Source organism: Kogia breviceps, chromosome 7 (assembly GCF_026419965.1).
Source record: "Kogia breviceps isolate mKogBre1 chromosome 7, mKogBre1 haplotype 1, whole genome shotgun sequence".
Taxonomy (NCBI): domain Eukaryota; kingdom Metazoa; phylum Chordata; class Mammalia; order Artiodactyla; family Physeteridae; genus Kogia; species Kogia breviceps.
In genome coordinates, this window is record NC_081316.1 from 63,069,486 (window position 1) to 63,086,459 (window position 16,974).

Sequence of the window (16,974 nt, forward strand, 5' to 3'; positions counted from 1 at the left end):
GATTTCTTTGTTGTTATGTTCTATAGAAGTCAAATTTCCTGTCAATGCTTTTCCATCATAAATTTGGACACATGACAAAGCATATGAAAGTTAATAGCAGTAATTTGGTATTCATCAGTTTGTTTTTCATCTAGAATTAGTTCTGTACTCTATTTACTATAATTGATAAATTGCTGTGATAATATCAAAGAAAATTTTCAAAAAAATAAAGTAGGGGGGACCTTCAATATGGCGGAGGAGTAAGACGTGGAAGTCACCTTCCTCCCCACAAATACGTCAAAAATACATCTACATGTGGAACAACTTTTACAGAACACCTACTGAACGCTGGCAGAAGACCTCAGACTTCGCAAAAGAAGGCAGAGCACCGCCCAGATGAGCTCCAGAGATGGGTGCGAGCGTGGCTATCGGCTTGGACCCCAGAGATGGGCATGAAATGCTAACGCTGCTGCTGTAGCCACCAAGAATCCAGTGTGCAAACACAGGTCACTATCCACACCCCCCTGGGAGCCTGTGCAGCACGCCACTGCCAGGGTTCCATGATCCAGAGACAAGCTCCTTGGGAGAACACATGGTGTGCCTCAGGCTGTTGCAATGCCACACTGGCCTCTGCTGCTGCAGGCTCGCCCTGCATTCCAATTATAACTTCTGTACCCCTCCTTCCCCCCAGGCCTGAATGAGCAAGAGCCCCCTAATCAGCCACTGCTTTAACCCCATCCTGTCTGGGTGGGAACAGATGCCTGAGGGCAACCTACACACAGAGGTGGGGCCTAAACCAAAGCTGAACCCCAGGAGCTGTGCAAACAAAGAAGAGAAAGAGAAATTTCTCCCAGCAGCCTCAGAAGCAGCGGATTAAATCCCCACAATCAACTTGATGTACCCTGCATCTGTGGAATACCTGAATAGACAATGAATCATCCCAAAACTGAGGTGGTGGACTTTGGGGGCAACTGTAGACTTGGGGTTTGCTGTCTGCAACTGACATGTTTCTGATTTTTATGTTTATCTTAGTATAGTTTTTAGCACTTGTTATCATTGGTGGATTTGTTTATTGGTTTCGTTGCTCTCTTCTTTTTTTATGATTATTTTTATTTTAATATTTTTGTTGCTTATTATTTAAAAATGTCTTTTCTTTCCTTTTACTCAATTTTCTTCTGAGCTGTATGGCTGAAAGGGTCTTGGTGCTCTGGCCTGATGTCAGGCCTGAGACTCTGAGGTGGGAGAGCTGAGTTCAGGACACTGGTCCACCAGAGACCTCCCAGCCCCACATAATATCAATTGGCAAGAGCTCTCCCAGAGATCTCCGTCTCAATGCTAAGACCCAGCTCCACCCAATGGTCAGCAAGCTCCAGTGCTGGATACCCCATGCCAAACAAATAGCAAGATAGGAACACAACCCCACCCATTAGCAGAGAGGCTGCCTAAAATCATAATAAGTTCACAGACACCCCAAAACACACCACCAAACATGGCCCTGCCCACCAGAAAGGCAATATCTAGCCCCACCCACCAGAACACAGGCACCAGTCCCTCCACCAGAAGCCTACACATGCCACTGAACAAACATCACCCACTGGGGGCAGACACCAAAAACAATGAGAACTATGAACTTGCAGCTTGTGAAAAGGAGACCCAAACACAGTAAGTTAAGCAAAATGAGAAGACAGAGAAACACACAGCAGATGAAGGAGCAAGGTAAAAAGCCACCAGACCAAACAAATGAAGAGTAAATAGGCAGTCTACCTGAAAAAGAACTCAGAGTAACGATAGTAAAGATGATACAAAATCTTGGAAATAAATGGAGAAAATACAAGAAATGTTTAACAAGGACCTAGAAGAACTAAAGAGCAAATAAACAATGATGAAAAACACAATAAATGAAATTAAAAATTCTCTGGAAGGAATCAATAGCATAATAACAGAGGCAGAAGAACGGATAACTGACCTGGAAGATAAGATAGTGGAAATAACTACCACAGAGGAGAATAAAGAAAAAAGAATGATAAGAATTGAGGACAGTCTCAGAGACTGCTGGGGCAACATTAAATGCACCAACATTCACATTATAGGGGTCCCAGAAGAAGAGGAAAAGAAAGGGTCTGAGAAAATATTTGAAAAGATTATAGTTGAAAACTTCCCTAATATGGGAAAGGAAATAGTCAATCAAGTCCAGGAAGCACAGAGAGTCCCATACAGGATAAATCCAAGGAGAAACATGCCAAGACACTAATCAAGATATCAAAAATTAAATACAGAGAAAAATTATTAAAAGCAACAATGGAAAAGCAACAAATAACATACAAAGGAATCCCCATAAGGTTAACAGCTGATCTTTCAGCAGAAAATCTGCAAGCCAGAAGGGAGTGGCATGATATATTTAAAGTGATGGAAGGGAAAAACCTACAACCAAGATTACTCTACCCAGCAAGGATCTCATTCAGATTTGACACAGAAATTAAAACCTTTACAGACAAGCAAAAGCTAAAGGAATTCAGCACCACCAAACCAGCTTTACAACAAATGCTAAAGGAACTTCTCTAGGCAGGAAACACAAAAGAAGGAAAAGACCTACAATAACAAACCCAAAACAATTAAGAAAATGGTAATAGGAACATATATATTGATAATTACCTTAAATGTAAATGGATTAAATGCTCCCACCAAAAGACACAGACTGGCTGAATGGATACAAAAATAAGACCCATATATATGCTGTCTACAAGAGACCCACTTCAGACCTAGGGACACATACAGACTGAAAGTGAGAGGATGGAAAAAGATATTCCATGCAAATGGAAATCAAAAGAAAGCTGGAGTAGCAATACTCATATCGGACAAAATAGACTTTAAAATAGAGAGTATTACAAGAGACAAAGAAAGACAGTACATAATGATCAAGGGAGCAATCCAAGAAGAAGATATAACTGTTGTAAATATTTATGCATCCAACATAGGAGTACCTCAATACATAAGGCAAATGCTAACAGCCATAAAAGGTGAAATTGACAATAACACAATCATACTAGGGGACTTTAACACCCCACTTTCATCAATGGACAGATCATCCAAAATGAAAATACAAAAGGAAACACAAGCTTTAAATGACACATTAAACAAGATGGACTTAATTGATATTAATGGCCATTCCATCCAAAAAGAACAGAATACACTTTCTTCTCAAGTGCTCATGGAACATTCTCCAGGATAGATCATATCTTGGGTCACAAATCAAGCCTTGGTAAATTTAAGAAAATTGAAATCGTATCAAGCATCTTTTCTGACCACAACACTATGAGACTAGATATCAATTCCAGGAAAAAAAAACTGTAAAAAATAGAAACACATGGAGGCTAAAGAATACAGTACTAAATAACCAAGTGATCACTGAAGAAATCAAAGAGGAATTCAAAAAATACCTAGAAACAAATGACAATGAAAACATGATGACCCAAAACCTATGGAATGCAGCAAAAGCAGTTCTAAGAGGGAAGTTTATAGCAATACAGTCCTACCTCAAGAAAGAAGAAACATCTCAAATAAACAACCTAACCTTACACTTAAAGCAATTAGAGAAAGAAGAACAAAAAGCCCCCAACGTTAGCAGAAGGAAAGAAATCATAAAGATGGGATCAGAAATAAATGGAAAAGAAATGAAGGAAACAGTAGCAAGATCAATAAAACTAAAAGCTGGTTCTTTGAGAAGACAAACAAAATTGCTAAACCATTAGCCAGACTCATCCAAAAAAACAGGGAGAAGACTCAGATCAACTGAATTAGAAATGAAAAAGGAGAAGTAACAACTGACACTGCAGAAATACAAAGGATCATGAGAGATTACTACAAGCAACTATATGCCAATAAAATGGACAACCTGGAAGAAATGGACAAATTCTTAGAAAAACACAAACTTCCAAGACTGAACCAGGAAGAAATAGAAAATATAAACAGACCAATCACAAGCACTGAAATTGAAACTGTCATTAAAAATCTTCCAACAAACAAAAGCCCAGGACCAGATGGCTTCACAGGAGAATTCCATCAACATTTAGAGAAGAGCTAACACCCATTCTTCTCAAACTCTTTCAAAATATAGCAGAGGGATGAACACTCCCAAACTCATTCTACGAGGCCACCATCACCCTGATACCAAAACCAGACAAAAATGTGACAAAAAAAGAAAACTACAGGCCAGTATCACTGATGAACACAGATGCAAAAATCCTCAGCAAAATACGAGCAAACAGAATCCAACAGCACATCAAAAGGATCATACACCATGATCAAGTAGGGTTTATCCCAGGAATGCAAGGATTCTTCAATATACACAAATCAATGTGATAAACCATATTAATAAATTAAAGGATAAAAACCATATGATCATCTCAATAGATGCAGAAAAAGATTTTGACAAAATTCAACACCCATTTATGGTAAAAACTCTCCAGAATGTAGGCACAGAGGAAACCTACCTCAACATAATAAAGGCCATACATGACAAACCCACAGCCAACAACATTCTCAATGGTGAAAAACTGAAACCATTGCCAATAAGATCAGGAACAAGACAGGGTGCCCACTCTCACCACTATTATTCAACATAGTTTTGGAAGTTTTAGCCACAGCAATCAGAGAAGAAAAAGAAATAAAAGGAATCCAAATCAGAAAAGAAGTAAAACTGTCACTGTTTGCAGATGACATGATACTATACGTATAGAATCCTAAAGATGCTACCAGAAAACTACTAGAGCTAATCAGTGAATTTGGTAAAGTAGCAGCGTACAAGATTAATGCACAGAAATCTCTTGCATTCCTATACTACTGATGAAAAATCTGAAAGAGAAATTAAGGAAACACAACCTCCAAAAATGGGCAGAAGACCTAAATAGACATTTCTCCAAAGAAGATGTACAGATTGCCAGCAAATACATGAAAGGATGCTCAACATCACTAATAATTAGTGAAATGCTAATCAAAAGTATGATGAGATATCACCTCACACAGGTCAGAATGGCCATCATTGAAAAATCTACAAACAATAAATGCTGGAGAGGTGTGGAGAGAAGGGAACTCTCTTGCACTGTTGGTGGGAGTGTAAATGGATACAGCCACTATGGAGAACAGTATGGATCTTCCTTAAAAAACTAAAAATAGAACTACCATAGGACCCAGAAATCCCACTACTGGACATATACCCTGAGAAAACCATAATTCAAAAAGAGTCATGTACCACAATGTTCATTGCAGCACTATTTACAATATCCAGGATATGGAAGCAACCTAAGTGTCCATCTGCATCTTTATTCCTGTCCTGCCCCTAGGTTTGTCAGAACCATTTTTTTTTTTTAGATTCTCTATATATGTGTTAGCATACAGTATTTGTTTTTGTCTTTCTGACTTACTTCACTCTGTATGACAGACTCTAGGTCCATCCACCTCACTACAAATAACTCAATTTCATTTCTTTTTATGGCTGAGTAATATTCCATTGTATATATGTGCCACATGTTCTTTATCCATTTATCTGTTGATGGACACTTAGGACATGCATTGGTTGACTAGCTTCTTCTTCACTTTTACCTTCCTAAATATGTACCTACCCCCCCGAAATAATCAGCACTTTAGTCTTTTTAAAAATATAAATTTATTTATTTATTTATTTTTGGCTGCATTGGTTGACTAGCTTCTTCTTCACTTTTACCTTCCTAAATTTGTATCTACCCACCCCCTCAGAAATAATCAGCACTATAATATTTTTTAAAAAAATAAGTTTATTTATTTATTTTTGGCTGCGTTGGGTCTTTGTTGCTGTGCACAGGCTTTCTCTAGTTGTGTTGAGTGTGGGCTTTTCTTCATTGCAGTGGCTTCTCATGTTGCAGAGCAAGGGCTCTAGGCATGCGGGCTTCAGTAGTTGTGGCACATTGGCTCAGTAGTTGTGGCTTGTAGGCTCTAGAGTGCAGGCTCAGTAGTTGCAGCACATGGGCTTAGTTGTTCTGCAGCATGTGGGAGAAAAAATCATATGATCATTTTAACAGAATGCCAAAATATTTTGATAAAAATCACCATATATTTTTGATTTAAGCAAATCTTAATTAATATGTTAATGAATATTGATCTCAAACCAACAGCCAGTATTCTATTTAGCAGTTAAACATTAGAATCATTTTCATTAAAGTTAATAATTTGTGTCATTATCATTACTTAAAATTTTCCTAGAAGTGCTAATCAATGCAATAATGAGAAAAAGAAGTGAAGGAGGTATAAATATCTGACAGGAAGAGACAAAAATATCATTATTTAAAGATTGTAAGGTTGCTTAAAAAACTATTAGAACTAGTGGGAGAGTTCAGAAAGATTGGCAATTATGACAGAAATATTTAAAAATTAATAGTTTCCTTATGTATCAACAACAGTTAGTTAAGATAATGAAAAAAAAGAGTCCATATCATGGCAATCAAAAATAAAATCAAAGTACCGAGTAATAAACTTAAAGATAAATGTGCCAATCTCAAAACTTTGCCATGGAATCTGAAAAGAGATTTGAATAAAGGGAGAGACATTCTACATTACTGTACTGGAAGATTTAATATTATAAAGATATTAATTTTCCTCAAGCTAAGCCTATAAATTTAACAAAATCCCAACAAAAACACCTGGAAGTTTTTTAGAATGTGAAATAAATCTATTTTTTAGTTTATTTAGAAAAATCAACAAATGAAGAAAGCAAGCACATCTTTAGGAAGAATAGTAGTGAAAAGGCCTTTTCCTATCAGATATTAAAATAAGTCAGCAAGATAGAGTAATTAAAATATTACTGTTCTACGTAAAAAAAATAGCTCAGAAATATATCCAAGTACATAAAAGAATTTAGTATATAATAAGAGTAGTGCCTCATTCGGTGGGGGGAGTGTTAAGATGGCAGTCTAGGGGACTTCCCTGGCAGTCCAGTTATTAAGACTCCATCTTCCAGTGCAGGGGGCAGGGGTTCGATCCCTGGTCAGGGAACTATGATCCCACATGCCACAGTGCAGCCAAAAGTTAAAAAAAGAAAAAAGAAAAAACAAAGCTGTCTAGGGGCTTCCCTGGTGGCGCAGTGGTTGAGAGTCCGCCTGCCGATGCAGGGGACACGGGTTCATGCCCCGGTCCGGGAAGATCCCACATGCCGCGGAGCAGCTGGGCCCGTGAGCCATGGCCGCTGAGCCTGCGCGTCCGGAGTCTGTGCTCCGCAGCGGGAGAGGCCACAACAGTGAGAGGCCTGCATACCGAACAACAACAAAAAATTCCACAAATGACATATGTTATTTTAGATGACTCTTATGGACTTTTTGTGGGAGCAATGATTTCATTATACTATTTTTGTAAATGGTACTTTGCACGTCTTTTTCTGCTTCACAGTGGAAGGACATTGGACCTGACATACAGAAGTCTCTCAGTAAAGATTTGCTGTTTTTGAAATTCCATGGACACTGGTAAGTTGCAGTCAGCTTAGGTGAGGCCATGATCTGACCCAGTTATGCCACTCCAAGAAACTGGAGCTTCATTACCTAACTGGGAATATTTAACAATTCCCCCTGTTGCGTCATTGCCACTATGTTTTTTTAATCTCCATTTTTTTTCACTTTATTATGGAAAAATCCAAATATTAATGTATGTAAAAATAGAAAGGGTAGTATAAGAAACCCTCATATACTCACCACCCAACGTCAACAAGTAACAACTTACAGCCAATCTTGTCTCATTTATATCCTTTCCTCTTCCCTACCACGGCATTATTTTGAAGTAAATCCAAGACATCAGATCTTTTTGTATGTATCTCTAAAAGATAAGAACTTGTTTAAAAACATATCCAGACTGGGGCTCAAACCCATGTCCCCTGCATTGGCAAGCTGACTCTTAACCACTGGGCCACCAGGGAAGTCCTCCCTTGTTGCTTTTAATAATTTTTCTTTGTCTTTAATTTTTGTCAGTTTGATTACTATGTGTCTCGGCATGTTTCTCCTTGGGTTTATCCTGCCTGGGACTCTCTACGCTTCCTGGACTTGGGTGGCTATTTCCTTTCCCATGTTAGGGAAGTTTTCGACTATAATCTCTTCAAATATTTTCTCTGGTCCTTTCTCTCTCTTCTCCTTCTGGGACCCCTACAATGTGAATGTTGGTGTGTTTAATGTTGTCCCAGCTCTCTCTTAGGCTGTCTCCATTTCTTTTCATTCTTTTTTTCTTTATTCTGTTCTGCAGCAGTGAATTCCACCATTCTGTCACTTATCCATTCTATGCCTCAGTTATTCTGCTATTGATTCCTTTTAGTGCATTTTTCTTTTTAGTTATTGTATTATTCATCTCTGTTTGTTTGTTCGTTAATTCTTCTAGGTGCTTTTTCTTTAATTCTTCTTGGTCTTTGTTAAACATTTCTTTCATCTTCTCAGTCTTTGCCTCCATTCTTTTTCCGAGGTCCTGGATCATCTTCACTATCATTATTCTGAATTCTTTTTCTGGAAGGTTGCCTATCTCCACTTCATTTAGTTGTTTTTCTGGGGTTTTATCTTGTTCCTTCATCTGGTACACATTCCTCTGCCTTTTCCTTTTGTCTGTCTTTCTGTGAATGTGGTTTTCGTTTCACAGGCTATAGGATTGTAGTTCTTCTTGCTTCTGCTGTCTGCCCTCTGGTGGATGAGGCTATCTAAGAGGTTTGTGCAAGCTTCCTGATAGGAGGACTTGTGGTGGGTAGAGCTGGGAGTTGCTCTGGTGGGCAGAGCTCAGTAAAACTTTAATCTGCTTGTCTGCTGATGGGTGGGGCTGAGTTCCCTCCCTGTTGGTTGTTTGGCCTGAGGTGACCCAGCACTGGAGCCTACAGGCTCTTTGGTGGCACTAATGGCCGACTCCGGGAGGGCTCACACCAAGGAGTACTTCCCAGAACTTCTGCTGCCAGTGTCCTTCCCCGGTGAGCCACAGCCACCCTCCACCTCTGCAGGAGTCCCTCCAACACTAAGAGGTAGGTCTGGTTCAGTCTCCTATGGGGTCACTGCTCCTTCCCCCTGGGTCCTCATGTGCACATTACTTTGTGTGTGCCCTCCCCGAGTGGAGTCTCTGTTTGCCCCTGTCCTGTCGAAGTCCTGCAATCAAATCCTGCTAACCTTCAAAGTCTGATTCTCTGGGAATTCCTCCTCCCATTGCCGGACTCCCATGTTGGGAAGCCTGATGTGGGGCTCAGAACCTTCACTCCAGTGGGTGGACTAATGTGGCATAATTGTTCTCCAGTTTGTGAGTCACCCACCCAGTGGTTATGGGATTTGATTTTATTGTGATTGTGCCCCTCCTACCTTCTCCCTGTGGCTTCTCCTTTGTCTTTGAATGTGGGGTGTCTATTTTAGTGAGTTCCAGTGTCTTCCTGTCAATGATTGTTCAGCCGTTAGTTGTGATTCTGGTGCTCTCACAAGAGGAAGTGAGTGCATGTCCTTCTACTCTGCCATCTTGAACCAATCCTTTCATATATTTTAGAGATGTGAAGTGATGTATCTAGAGAAGAAATAACGTGAGGACTGGGATTTTTTTTAAGTTAATTAATTAATTTATTTGGCTGCGTTGGGTCTTAGTTGCGGCACACAGGCTCTTCATTGCGGTGTGCGAGCTCTCTAGTTGTGACATGTGGGCTCTCTAGTTGTGGCACACAGGCTCTCTAGTTGTGGTGCATGGGCTCCAGAGCACGTGGGCTCAGTTGTTGTAGCACGCGGGCTCTCTAGTCGTCGTGCATGGGCTCTAGAGTGCACAGGCTTATTTGCCCTACGGCATGTGGGATCTTAGTTCCCCAACCAGGGATCAAACCCACACCCCCTGCATTGGAAGACAGATTCTTAACCACTGGACCACCAGGGAAGTCCTGAGGGTTGGGATTTGCTTTAAAATACTTCCACAGAAAAAGGAGGAGGATAGATAAAGCAAGTGTGGAAAAATCCTAATAGTTGTTGAATCTGAATGATGGGTATTTTTTATAATATTCTTTCCAATTTTATTTATTTGAAATTTTTTGTATTAAGAAAAGGTAGTGGGAACAGGCAAAATAGAAATCTTCTGGAGGATAATTCAGCTTAACCCTTGAAAGTCAATGGAGCAAATAAATGGGGAAAGTTTTTGTAATACAGACTAACTTGCTGTTCTTTAGTTGTCAGCTCACACTATGTGGTAAAACAACCTGATGTCAGTGATCACACCTTGGATGATGTGATCATGGCCAAAGGAGGGGCTGTTGGTGGGTGTAAGAGTATTTTCTCTCTCACCTCTCTTTTTTTGCTAACACCTGAAGTGGCACCTCAGCACAGCCAAGCAGAGTACAGAGCAGTTTGCAATGTTCTTTTGCATCCAAAAACTGCTAATCACACTGAGTGCCTTTGCTGATTCACTGAGGAATAACTTTTAGTCCTGTAAGTAGATCGCAAGATTGAAATTGGAACTTGGAAGAATTTAACAAGCATGTTGCCCATATCCCACTTTTCCTGACATTTCCTCCATGCCTGCCCTGTTTGAGTAAGGGTGCTGGGTGAAGGAAGAAGAATTTTTTTTTTTTTTTTTGATGAAGGATTACAAAACTCAGGGATGCAAATTCAGCCAAGTGTGTAGCCCCTCTCCATTCCAGAACCTGAGGCAGGCAGACATCACAAATTGATCACAGATTTCTTTTTCTCTGGACTCTGCTTGCCATACTACTCCAGATAGCACCATATTGATGAAATTGTTACCAAACCAAACTTGGGTCCACTCGTCTGCATGCAGTAAAGTCAATCTACTAACACCAGGTTGTAGTGAAGGAAAGGGCAGCATTTATTGCAGGGGCAAGCAAGGAGTCCAGGCAACTAGTGCTTAAAAGACCCAAACTCCCCAATGGCTTTCAGGGAAAGATTTTTTTTTAACATATTTATTGGAGTATAATTGCTTTACAATGGTGTGTTAGTTTCTGCTGTACAACAAAGTGAATCAGCTATACATATACATATATCCCCATATCTCCTCCCTCTTGTGTTCAGGGAAAGATTTTTAAAGACAGGGTGAGGGAAGAGAGCTGTGGGGTGTATGATCAGCTCGTGGACATTCTTCTGATTGGTTGGTGGTAAGGTAATTTGGAATCAACATCATCAATGTTTTGGTTCCAACTGGTCTGGGGTCTACATGCTTGTGGGCAGCATCCAGTTAACTTCTTCCACCTGGTGGGGGTTTCAGTATCTGCAAAACAGCTCAGAGGACATGGCTCAGAATATTATCTATAGCCCTTTAGGAGGAACTAAAAGGAATTAAAAGTCCTTGACTTTGTTTAATGGCTAAACTATTATTATTTTGTCTTACTTGACTGTTTTCCTTTCTTTCTGCATTTTGTCACTTCTCTGATTAAATTTATTCTTTGAAACTTAGGGAAGGAGGCTAAAGTTTTTCTATGGACAAGAGGCAGGGAGAGGATGTCTGGGGGGATGGGGTGGTCCTGTTCTGGGAAGGCCTCATGGGGTCCTGATTGGCTACAAAATAATTCCTACTCAAAAACATCTTCAGACTAGATTATAAAGCATTTGCTTAGCTGTATTTTTTAACTTTTACAAACAAGAAGAAAAATACTTTGACTAGAAACTCAAGGAATTTAGATTAGATTGGATTTGAGGAAGAGCCTCACGTGAAGAGGTTGAAATCTGTGAATAATTACTTAGAAATATTAAGATATTTTTCTTAAAAGACCTATTAAAACTGGGCAGATTCTTTTTTTTTTTTCTTTCTTTTTTAAAAAATTTGACCACATGACATTGCTTGTAGGATCCCTGACCAGGGATAGGATGTGTACCCTCAGCAGTGGAAGTGCAGCGTCCTAACCACTGGACCACCAGGGAATTCCATTTTTTAAAAAAGAATTCTGGGCAGATTCTTATTGTCTGGAGTGGTCTAGGACTAATGAGGTTGAGCACCATCTTTTGGCCTATGTCAGGGCATCTGGCATTTTTGCCTGCCCAGCATCCCTTTTCCCTCCTCCTTATAATAGAATACTCTACTCTGAGGAAATCTGTTTGCATAGGTCTGCCCCTTCTCTTCTACATGGGGTGAGCTGGCTTAGCCAGTCGGATTACCCCATTTCCTTGAACACAGAAGTTAATACGTGGATGGGCACATAACTCTAGCTGGGCACATTAAATTCTAGCCATAATTTTTCAGCCAGATCTTTTGGAGAAAAAGCATTGAGTTGATAAAGTGGCTGGCTGTGAAGCTTGGGTTGCTGATGGCTACAATGCCCTTCACATGGAGAGAGCCAACAAAACCGAAACACTGGAAACAGTTGAAAAGAAAGTCATCCTTAAACCATTTGACCCTTTGGTTCTAACTGTGCTAGAAGCAAGATTAACTCCTGGATAATTTAAATATGAGCAAATTGTCTTTTTTTTCTCCCTTAGTTAGTTTGAATTGGGTTAGTGTCATTTCCAGGGAAAGTCTTAATTAGCATGGCATGTGAGATAATTCATTCATTCCATTAACATTTATTAAGGTGTTGCAGTCACTTTGACACCCTGGAAATACAGGGGAAAAAAAAGACAATTATTATTTCAAGGTGTCTACAGTTAAAGAGACAGTTATGATACAGTACTAATATAATAGATGACACTTACATAGTGCTTAATATGTTCCGAGCACTATTCTAAACATTTTATATATACTAACTTATTTAATTTTTACAATAACCCTTTGATATAGGTTCTGTTACTTTTTCCATTTTAGAGATAGGGAAAATCAGGTACAGAGAGGTTAAGGAAATTGCCAAAGTTTACCCACTTCAGAAACAGAAGATCTGCGATTCAAACCCAACTAGCTTGGCGTTTAACCACAACATTCTAGAGCTTCATGATACCTAAAGGTCAATGTTGGAGTTATCCTGGAGAATAATCAATAATGATGGCCACCATTCACTGAATGCTTCTTATGTGCCCAGCCCTGCGTTAGGTGCATTCCTGCCTTAACACATTAAATATTTTCAAGAATTTTTTTTTTTTCTTTTTTTGCAGTACGCGGGCCTCTCACTGCTGTGGCCTCTCCCGTTGTGGAGCACAGGCTCCAGACGCACAGGCTCAGTGGCCATGGCTCATGGGCCTAGCTGCTCCACAGCATGTGGGATCTTCCCGGACCGGGGCACGAACCCGTGTCCCCTGCATCGGCAGGCAGACTCTCAACCACTGCACTACCAGGGAAGCCCATTCGTTATCTTTTTTTTTCCTGAGCTTTTTGAGAGTTGCAGACATGTTGTCACTTCACCCAATACAGGAGGAGGCTCTGGAATTTCTTCAAGTTGGGTTCAAATCATGGCTCTTTGACCTCAGGAAACTTACACAATAACTCTGAGTATCAATTTCTTCATCAGATAAATGGGGGTAGTGATTCTCATTTCATAGGCGGTAACAAGAAACAGATGAGATGAAGTGTCAAGTGTTCAGCACAGTACTTGGCTTATAGTCAATACTTAATAAATGTTAGTTTCTAATAAGTGAATATGAGTAGGTAGGAATGTGGTGGGCACACAGCTAACCTAAGAGCTAAGGAATTGCAAGTAGGCCTTTGTTCAGCACTTTCTTTGTGCTATCATCACAAAGGCTCTAGTCTGGATAGCCCACTGGTCTGACCCTGCACACGGTCTCCTCTTAGTCTTCCAGTGGAAATGACTAATACTCAAATACTTATTCCATTATTTAACGTGCAGAGTTGTCTTGAGTGAGGCAATCAGCCTCTGGGAGCCTCAGTTTGTTTATAACATGCAGATACAAGTGCCTACCTTGCAAGAATTATGAAAGGAATAGAAATAATGAAAAGCATGTAAGAGTGCTGACACAGGTACTCAATGAATTGTGGCTAGTTATAGTATAGTAGGAGGCCTTTATCTAACTAGAAGTTGGTCAACTGATCAAAAAAGTTGATTAAAGCAGGGAATCTTAGGACTTCCCTGGTGGCACGGTGGTTAAGAATCCACCTGCCAATGCAGGGGACACAGATTTGAACCCTGATCTGGGAGGATCTTACTTAGGATTATCCTCTGTGTCTGGGTTTTATTTATTTATTTTATTTTTATTTTTGGCTGCATCGGATCTTAGTTGTGGCTCGCGGGATATTCGTTGAGGCATGAGGGATCATTCGTTGCAGCATGCAGGCTTCTCTCTAGTTGTGGCGTGTGGGTTTTCTCTTCTCTAGTTGTGGCGCACAGGCTCCAGGGCATGTGGGCTCTCTAGTTGAGGCATGTGAGCTCAGTAGTTGTGGCACACAGGCATGTGGGATCTTAGTTCCCTGACCAGGGATCAAACCTGTGTTCCCTGCATTGTAAGGTGGATTCTTTACCATTGGACCACCAGGAAAGTCCCTGTGTCTGGATTTTAGACTTTCCAAGTGTAATGGCTGGTTCTCTGCCTGCTCATTATAAAACAGAGCTTTCAGCCTCCCAGCCACCCTCCCATGCAGAAGTCACAGAAAGCTCTCCTCTCTCCTCATTCTCAAGAACGTATAAACAATCAATGATGACTAGGCATAAAGGACAAGATAAACTAACAGATAAAATAATAATACTGAAGGAAGCAGAGATAACTCAGGGGAACAGACCAAAACATGAAATAAACATTTAAAAGAATCATCTAATTAGTATCCTCATGGAAGATGGTGCAACCACAAAATAAGAACAGTTTGGTATTAAAAAGGAAAATGTCAGTGTGCAAAATCAGGGCTTTCCCAAAGTTGACAATAATCCTAATTGACCTAATCGATAATGATGTGTGAGGCAGAAAGAAACTTTTCTAAACTATCAGCTACAGAGAATGAATTTTGATCAACCATAGAGATAAGACTGAGTTATCTTTCTATTCTCTCTATTGAAAATTATAAGATCATTGTCCTATGAAGAGGTTATCAAAAAAGTAAACAGTTAAAAGCTGTAGGGGAAAAAGTGTATGGAGATGTGTCAGCTTTTTAAAACTTGTAATTTGTTGTAATTTCTTTTCTCACTCTACATAAAAATTTACTGTCAGATATAATTTTGTATTCATAATTTAATATTCTTTTCTTAAAGAGACCTCCCTCTTCTTGCCTCCACACACTGCCACCAATTTTCTAACTTTCAGGCCCCACGAAGCCTGGATGTGCCCCTGGCAGTGCATTGCTTGCAGATAGAACAGAGAAGATGGCAAACAAACTGCAGAAGGAGATATACCATAAGATTTCAATTCATATACCTTTCAAATACACAACTCTCACTATCTATTGATTATAGCTACACATGCAGGTAGTAAAGGTGTGAAAACGTAGACTAGGAGGTACATACCTAATTTATGAGAATGGTTGCTTTGGAGTATGGGGTGCTCTGTTTTCACTTATTTTCTGAAGCAAAAATGAAAAAATGTTAACATGTATTTATTTTGAATGGTGGACATGTGGATGTTATTTTTGTCTTGGTGATTTTCTCTTTTCAATTTAAATTGTATAATTGTAGTCAGATTCCCTCAGAATTTGGAAGGCATTGTCAATAGTCTTCTGTTATCCAGGTCATCCTTTGCAGTTGACCTGATTTTCCCTTCTTTTTCCTTGTGGTCCTGCTATTTCACAATGATCTGTCTAAGTATGGACTTTGAGTCCCTCATCGTGCTAGACTTTTGTGAACTTTCCAACTTGAGGGCTAATGTCCTTCAGCTCCAAGTATTTCTTTTCTATTAGTTCTCTGTCAGTTTTGTCCTTGCCATTTCTGTTCTCTTTCTGGATCTCCGTTAGTCAAATGTTAGACTTCGTATTTTTGTCTCACATTTTATACAGGTTTCCCCCCCCATCTTTATGGGAGATTTCTTTTCCATCTTACAACTCTTTTGTTAAAAATTTTGGCATTTATATTTTTAATTTCCAATATTTTTTCCTTTTCATAACATCCTGTTTTTATTTTGTAGATGCTCTGTTTTCTATGAGGATATTAATTAAATGGTTTGAATTATAACAGTTTCTTTTTTGTGTTGTTTTGCAGTTGGGGTAGTTTAAACACACATACTAATGTGGATTTTTTCTTTAAAGAGTCAAAGGGTAGTGAGAGTTTACCTGTTATAAAATTGTTCAAATCTTGCAGTATAGATACAGAAACATTTAAGGATTCTAAAATATATTTTCAAAACATGGACGAGAAACCTGACACAAACAAAATGAAGAGAGTTTATTCAAAAAGTTGATGAAACTCTAATGTATCATTTTTTCCTAATATATCATTTTTAACTGAAATTTGGAAAGATGTTTTTAAAAGTTTCAGTAAAATAAACGAGAAATGAGTCCTGATTTGGATGGGTATACAACTTCATATAGACTATGGTATAATATATACTTGGTCTTTTTTACCAGTTCCTGGCACAGAGCTCCTAAAATCATGGGAGTTTCCTGAGTGATAGGATTATCTTTTGTTGTTCATTAGGAGCCCCTTTCAACCACACTTGAGTTTATACTAATGAGATGACTCAGAATGAGGTCCTTAAATGGCTTTAGAATAGAGGCTGGTCGGCTGAAAGAGCAACCAATTTCATTTCCACTTTCATCCCCACTCTCTGACTTCCTGGATGGTGATGGGGACTGGAGATTGGGTTATAAAAACTCTTAAACTACAAGATTGAGAGAGCTTCTGAGTTGGTGAACACATCCATGTTTCCGGAGGGTGGCAAAGCCTGACTCACTGGGCACAGAGGTTCCTATGTACCAGACCTCGATCTATGTACTATTCATTTGTATCCTCATCTGGCTATTCATTTGTATCCTTTATAATAAACTGTAAAAGAACGTATAGCACTTTTCTGAGTTCTATGTATCATTCTAGTGAATTATCAAACCTGAACAGGGGATGGTGGGAACCCCTGAATGTGTAATCTGCTGGGAAAAAATGTGGGTGGCATGGGCATACAATTAAAAGCCAGAAGACAGGGGAACTCATTCATGTGGTCTTACAGTCAGCTCTGGAGGCAT

At 39.5% G+C, this 16,974-nt stretch overlaps 1 long non-coding RNA gene across 2 annotated transcripts in view; it reads left to right on the forward strand.

Moving 5' to 3' along the window:
• The window catches only part of LOC131759949 (uncharacterized), a 60,861-nt gene that overhangs the window by 26,760 nt on the left and 17,127 nt on the right, over positions 1–16,974 (forward strand). The window contains exon 4 of one of the 2 annotated variants that reach the window (XR_010841398.1): positions 7,393–7,466. The exons of the other annotated variant lie outside the window; for it this stretch is intronic. This is a non-coding gene — a long non-coding RNA (uncharacterized lncRNA). The remainder of the gene's footprint in view (positions 1–7,392; positions 7,467–16,974) is intronic. 2 annotated transcript variants of the gene reach the window in all.